An 8,051-nucleotide genomic window follows, 5' to 3' on the forward strand; every position below is an offset into this window, starting at 1 on the left:
CAATATGTGAACCATGAACTTCCAGATGTTCAAGTTGGTTTTAGAAAAGGCAGAGGAACCAGAGATCAAATTGCCAACTTCCGCTGGATCATCGAAAAAGCAAGAGTGTTCCAGAAAAATATCTATTTCTGCTTTATTGACTACACCAAAGCCTTTGACTCTGTGGATCACACAGAGTGAGATCCACTCTGTGGATCACTGGAAAATTCTAAAAGAGATAGGAATACCAGACCACCTGACCTACCTCTTGAGAAACATATATGCAGGTCAGGAAGCAACAGCTAGAACTGGACATGGAACAACAGACTGGTTCCAAATAGGAAAAGGAGTACGTCAAGGCTGTATATTGTCACCCTGCTTATTTAACTTATATGCAGAGTACATCAGGAGAAATGCTGGGCTGGAAGAAGCACAAGCTGGAATCAAGATTGCCAGGAGAAATATCAATAACCTCAGATATGCAGATGACAGCACCCTTGTGGCAGAAAGTGAAGAGGAACTAAAAAGCATCTTGATGAAAGTGAAAGAGGAGAGTGAAAATGTTGACTTAAAGCTCAACATTCAGAAAACTAAGATCATGGCATCTGGTCCCATCACTCCATGGGAAATAGATGGGGAAACAGTGGAAATAGTGTCAGACTTTATTTTGGGGGGCTCCAAAATCGCTGCAGATGGTGATTGCAGCCATGAAATTAAAAGATGCTTACTGCTTGGAAGGAGTTATGACCAACCTAGATCGCATATTAAAAAGCAGAGACATTACTTTGCCAGCAAAGGTCCGTCTAGTCAAGGCTATGGTTTTTACAGTGGTCATGTATGGATGCGAGAGTTGGACGGTGAAAAAAACTGAGCGCCGAAGAATTGATGCTTTTGAACTGTGGTGTTGGAAAAGACTCTTGAGAGTCCCTTGGACTGCAAGGAGATCCAACCAGTCCATCCTAAAGGAGATCAGTCCTGGGTGTTCATCAGAAAGACTGATGCTGAAGCTGAAACTCCAATACTTTGGCCACCTCATGTGAAGAGTTGACTTGTTGGGAAAGTCCCTGATGCTGGGAGAGATTGGGGGCAGGAGGAGAAGGGGATGACAGAGAATGAGATGGCTGGATGGCATCACCGACCTAATGGACCTGAGTTTGAGTAAACTCCGGGAGTTGGTGATGGACAGGGAGGCCTGGTGTGCTGCGATTCATGGGGTTGCAGAGTCGGACACGACTGAGTGACTGAACTGAACTGATGCTAATAATGATGGAAGAGTTTGATAATAATATTGTGGAAATGAGCAAGTATGTACAAATAAAGAGACAACAGTATATTAAAGATAAAATGAGACAAAATTTCAAAGGTTCAATCTTCAGCTTCCAGAAGGAGAATATAGTGAATAAGTGAGAATAAATCATAAAATAAACAGCACAAGGAAATCTCTCAGAATTGAAGGATCCAAGTCTCCCAACTAAATGGGCCCAGAGATAGAAAATCCATTTATATGGAAATAATTTCTCAACAGGGAAAATAACCATGAAATACTAGAATTTTTAGATTAAGATATTAAAGCTCCCAGACAGAAAAAGCTGGATTAAAACTCAACATTCAAAAAACAAGGGTCATTGCATCCAGTTCCATCACTTAGGCAAATAGGTGGGGAAACAGTGGAAACACTGACAGATTTTATTTTCTTGGGCTCCAAAATCACTGCAGATTGTGACTGCAGACATGTAATTAAAAGATGCTTGCTCCTTGGAAGAAAAGCTATGACAAACTTAGACAGCGTATTAAAAAGGTAGAGACATCAGTTTGCCAACAAAGGTCCTTATAGTCAAACCTATGCTTTTTCCCGTAATCATGTGGATGTGAGAGTTGGACCATAAAGAAGGCTGAGCACTGGAGAATTGATGCTTTTGAACTGTGGTGTTGGAGAAGACTCTTGAGAGTCCCTTGGACTGCAAGGAGATCCAACCAGTCCATCCTAAAGGAAATCAACACTGAATATTCATTGGAAGAGCTAATACTGAAGCTGAAGCTCCAATACTTTGACCACCTGATGTGAAGAGTCAACTCATTACAAAAGACTCTGATGCTGGGAAAGATTGAAGGCAGGAGGAGAAGGGATGACAGAGGATGAGATGGCTGGATGGCATCACTGACTCAATGGACATGAGTTTGAGCAAGATCTGGGAGGTGGTGAATGACAGGGAAGCCTGGTGTGCTGCAGTTCATGGAGTGCAAAGAGTCAGACATGAGTTACATACCCTTTTCCCAAATCTTGAGTTATATCATTTTCCAACAAAATCAAGCAGATTCCTTTGAGAGATGGTTGATTGTAGGACTGGGACATGTAATATATAAGATGAGTCTGGAGCATCTTGCTTTTCCAGAAAATAAAAGCTCAAAAAAACTTCACAGTAAATAGGGCACATCAAAACAAAAAGACAAGAGAGCCAACTGAAAGCTACTAATGACCAAAGCTAGAACAATTTGAGCAATGAACTAAGTAAAGTAGTGTTGGATTATAACCCAAAGTATAAAATATCCATGAGTTCATGCTGATATAAATAAATGATTGAATATTATAATAAATGTGGGAGAAGAGACAAATCTTCCATGCAGAAGAATTCTAAATAATTTATATAGATTCTCCACACTGAAGGAGAGGGAGTATAACTCCTTACCCCTTAAATGTGGGTTACACATAGATACTTCAGTCCAAAGTGTACAGTATTGAAATGGGAGAAAAGAGTAACTTTACAGTGCAGAAACCTGAAAATCCTACCTCAGCCAGGTGATCAATGGCAACATCAACAGTCATAAATCCACTGCACTCTTATGAAACGACTTGATGGAAATAGCACTTTACCTCTGTGATCTTCTTCTTTGCAGACAAAAAGAAAAACATCAGACAAATCCCAATAGAGGAACAACCTACAATTTATCTGACTGTTACTCTTCAAAACTGTTGATGACATTAATGCAAGGAAAAGTCTCAGAAACTGTCATATCCAAAAGAAGCCTAAGGATACAACTAAATATAAAGATGATAAGCTGGATGGGATCCTGGAACAGCAAAAAGAACATGAGGATAAAAACTATGGATTCCAGTTAATAATTTTATCAACATTGGTTCATTAATTGTGACAAATGTATCATACTAATGAAAAATGTAAATAGTAAGGGAAATTCTGTGTGAGTGTGTGTGTGTGTGTGTGTGTGTGTTGGGAGGGGTGCGGAGAAGGTATATAGGACTCTTTGTATTATGCTTTCAAAATTTTTTTTTATAAATCTAAAACTATAAGAAATGCAGTATTATTAGGACAAAATAAAAGAGGAATAGATATTTCCATATTCTCAAAGAATCTAGTCACAAAATAAGCATTGATTACAAAGGAAAAAATAGCAACTTTACAGTGGAGTATCCTGACAGAGGCCAACATAAAGAAATGATCAAAATGAGGCAGCCTGGATGGGAGGGGAGTTGGGGGAAAATGGATATATGTATATGTATGGCTGAGTCCCTGTGCTATTCACCTGAAACTATCATAATATTGTTTGATAATTGGCTATACCCCAAGACAAAATAAGACGTTGATAAAATTAACATCACCAGTAATAAGACATGTAATATTTTGTCAGAATATTCACAAATTCAATTTAATCAGGCGAGCACACAAAGCAAACTCAAATGGAGAGATAAACTAAAAAATAACTGGTCCATATACATCAAAGGTGTCAACATCACTAAAGACAAAGAAAGACCAAGAGACGGTAATAGATTGTAGGGACCAAGGAAGCTCGACAAGTACAGATAATGTGGAATTCTGGATTGTATCCTGATCATTAATACAACATTGGTGGAAAAACAAGTGAAATTCTAGTAAAATCTGTAGAGTAAAACAACACCACAAAGAATTGTGCTATAGGAATCCAGAAGGCAACGGGGTGGTGAATTCAAATATCTAGAGAAGAATGAACTCCAATCTAGTATTTTAGACACAGCTAAACCATCAGTTTAGCTTATTGCCAACTTCAGACTTAAATAGAAGAAAGTAAGGAAAACCACTAGACTATTCAGGTATGACCTAAATCAAATCCCTTATGACAATTCAGTCAGTGGAAGTGACAAATAGATTCAAGGAATTAGATGTGATAGACAGAGTGCCTGAAGAACTATGGAAGGAGGTTTGTGACATTGTACAGGAGGCAGTGATCAAAATCACCCCCCAAAAAAGAAATGCAAAATGGTTGTCTGAGGAGGCCTATGGAAAACAGATACAAAAAGAAGAGAAGTAAAAGGCAAAGGAGAAAAGGAAAGATATACCCATCTGAATGCAGAGTTCCAAAGAATAGCAAGAAGAGATAAGAAAGCCATCCTCAGTGATCAATGAAAAGAAATAGAGGAAAATAATAGAATGGGAAAGACTATATTTCTCTTCAAGAAAATTAGAGATACCAAGGGAACATTCCATGCAAAGATGAGTGCAATAAAGGACAGAAATGGTATGGACCTAACAGAAGTAGAAGATATTAAGAAGAGGTGGCAAGAATACACAGAAGAACTACACAAAGAAGATCTTCATGACCCAGATAATCATGATGGTGTGATCACTCACCTAGAGTCAGACATCCTGGAATGTGAAGTCAAGTGGCCCCTAGGCAGTATCACTACAAACAAAGCTAGTAGAGGTGATGGAACTCCAGTTGAGCTATTTCAAGTCCTAAAAGATGATGCTGTGAAAATGCTGCACTCAATATGCCGGCTAATTTGGAAAACTCAGCAGTGGCCACAGGACTGGAAAAGGTCAGTTCTCATTCCAATCCCAAGGAAAGGCAATGCCAAAGAATGCTCAAACTACCACACAATTCCACTCATCTCACACGCTAGGAAAGTAATGCTCAAAATTTTCCAAGCAAGGCTTCAACAGTACGTGAACCATGAACTTCCAGATGTTCAAGCTGGATTTAGAAAGGGCAGAGGAAACAGAGATCAAATTGCCAACATCCCTTGGCTCATCAAAAAAGCAACAGAGTTCCAGAAAAACATATTCTATTTTACTGACTATGCCAAAGCCTTTGACTGTGTGTATGACAACAAATTGTGAAAAATTCTTCAAGAAATGGGAACTCCAGACCACCTTACCTGCTTCCTAAGAAATCTGTATGCAGGTCAAGAAGCAACATTTAGAACTGGACATGGAACAACAGATTGGTTCCAAATTGGGAAAGGAGTACGTCAAGGCTGTATATTGTCTCCCTGCTTATTTAACTTCAAAGCAGAGTACATTGTGTGAAATGCTGGGCTGGACTGAAGCACAAGTTGGAATCAAGATTGCAGGGAGAAATATCAATAACCTCAGATATGCAGATAACACCACCCTTATGGCAGAAAGCAAAGAATATCTAAAGAAAGTCTTGACGAAAGTGAAAGAGGAGAGTGAAAAAGTTGGCTTAAAACTCAACATTCAGAAAACTAAGATCATGGCATCTGGTCCCATCACTTAAAGACAAATAGATGGGGAAACAGTGGAAACAGTGACTGACTTTATTTTTCTGGCTCCAAAATCACTGCAGATGGTGACTGCAGCCATGAAATTAAAAGACACTTACTCCTTGGAAGGAAAGTTATGACCAACCTAGACAGCATATTAAAAAGCAGAGATGTTACTTTGCCAACAAAGGTCCGTCTAGTCAAGGCTCTGGTTTTTCCAGTGGTCATGTGTGGATGTGAGAGTTGGACTATAAAGAAAGCTGAGCACAAAAGAATTGATGCTTTTGAACTGTGGTGTTGGAGAAGACTCTTGAGAGTCTCTAGGACAAAAAGGAGATCCAACCAGTCCATCCTAAAGGAGATCAGTCCTGGGTGTTCATTGGAAGGACTGATGCTGAAGCTGAAACTCCAATACTTTGGCCACCTGACGCAAAGAACTGACTCATTTGAAAAGACCCTGATGCTGGGAAAGATTGAGGTCACGAGGGGAAGGGGACAACAGAGGGTGAGACAGCTGGATGGCATCACCGAGTCAATGGACATGAGTCTGAGTAAACTCTGGGAGTTGGTGATAGACAGGGTGGCCTGGCATACTGTAGTTCATGGGGTCGCAAAGAGTCAGACATGACTGAGTGACTGAATTGAACTGAACTGAAAACGTCAGTAACATAAGAAAAGGAGATAAATAATTTTCAGACATGGGAGTTCTCAAAACTTTATTTTCCATGTTTTTAAGAAATTTTGAAAAATATGATTTATCCAGAGAGAATAATACAAAATTACTCCTGGGATCTAATAAACAGGGTTTCAAAACAGAACAAATGTGCCAGAATGAGAGCTACACTGTAGACTCCGAGAGATCCAGTTCAGACTGGATGTGGAAGTAAATGTGGTATTTTACAGAAATTCTGAAGAGTGTGAGAATATTTAGTTAACAGTTTTAAAAAATAAGGAAATTTAAAAATGATTTGAGTATTAACCCTAGCAAAACAAAATCACACACACACATGGAAATATGGTTACGGTACTCTCCTTGACTTAGCAGAATCTTATTATCAAAGCAACCAACGTGGGTTTAATCTGTGTCATAGAGCAACACGGGCAGGATGTTTACATGGGCAAGGGGTGAAAGAGAGGGGAAACACTAATTTTCCATAGTGGAAATCTGATAAATAATACTTTAAATTGATGAGTCAAAAAACAACAGTGTCTGCATACTATTTGTAAATTTGGAAGAAGATTACAGATGAAAGTTAAAATAATTTAAAGGGTTGCCTGCCTAAAGTCAAGAAAATGAATTTTTATACATGTCTTTTAGGACTAGTTAACATTTTAGTCAATGTTTATGTTTTACTTTAATAAAACACAAAATTAATTGAAAATAAAGTTGATATATAATTTCCCAGGAAGTTATCATATCAGTATCAATATATAAATATTGTCTCTCCTCTCCTCTCGACTGCTGCTTTATCTCTTTATCCCATCTGAAGAAAAGACAAACTTGGAGTGAGAGAATTCACAAAAGAGGTATTCAAGAGATGATTCTCTGAAGAGATGCTGGCATCCCCAATTTATCACATCACCAGAAATGAAAGAAATTTCCAGAGTCACCCAATATTCAATTGGCTCTTCCCTTGTTAAGTGAATATTGCATTGATAGCCATAGCCTGAGAAGTTCACCTACACATTCTTCCAGACTGCACTCTCACATTCGACAAAGTCTATTTGTAAGTGCCATCTTGTAACTCCCTTTAAACAAAGAAAAAAACTGTGTTGTTCACAATCAGGTTCTACAAGGATAAGTTGTTAGACACAGCAAGTCTCTGACCAACGACCCTGAGAGGAATTCAGGATGAAAAATAGAATGGGGCACCCTATGCTCTGGGTAAGCAAGTCCCATAGATAGATGTATATATCTCAGGAAGAATTTATTTTAGTGGACCCAGATTCTCACATCTTCCCATGTAATCAAAAAAGCAGTAAAATCATTAACCTGAGATAGCTGTTATGTGTGACTAGCAGTAGACTTTTACCAAGATGTATGCTTGACTGCATACATAGCCAAAAATCATATATAAACTAGCTTCTCCTCTGCCTCTTGGGAGAAATTTCCTCAGAGCTACTGAGCAGTTGCCTTCCGGCTATCGTGTTGCCTAAGGTCCCTGAATAAAACTTAAACTCACAGCTCTTAAGTTGTGTGTTTTTCTTTAAGTTAACATTCCCCCTGGAAACTCTCTTCCAGAAGCAAGGACATCCCTTCCAGAAACAGAAAGCAACTGCCTTTCAGGACCCCCACCTCCCCATGCCCCGATATTCCAGCTGATGGAGGGAGTAAATCTTTTTTTTTTTAAATTATTTTATTTTAATTGGAAGCTAATTACTTTACAATATTGTAGTGGTTTTGCCATACATTGACATGAATCAGCCATGGGTGTACATGTGTTCCCCATCCTGAACCCCCCTTCCACCTCCCTCCCCACCCCATCGCTCTGGGTCATCCCAGTGCACCAGCCCTGAGCACCCTGTCTCATGCATTGAACCTGGACGGGCGATTTGTTTCATATATGATAATATA

Source organism: Muntiacus reevesi, chromosome 3, assembly GCF_963930625.1.
Source record: "Muntiacus reevesi chromosome 3, mMunRee1.1, whole genome shotgun sequence".
Taxonomy (NCBI): domain Eukaryota; kingdom Metazoa; phylum Chordata; class Mammalia; order Artiodactyla; family Cervidae; genus Muntiacus; species Muntiacus reevesi.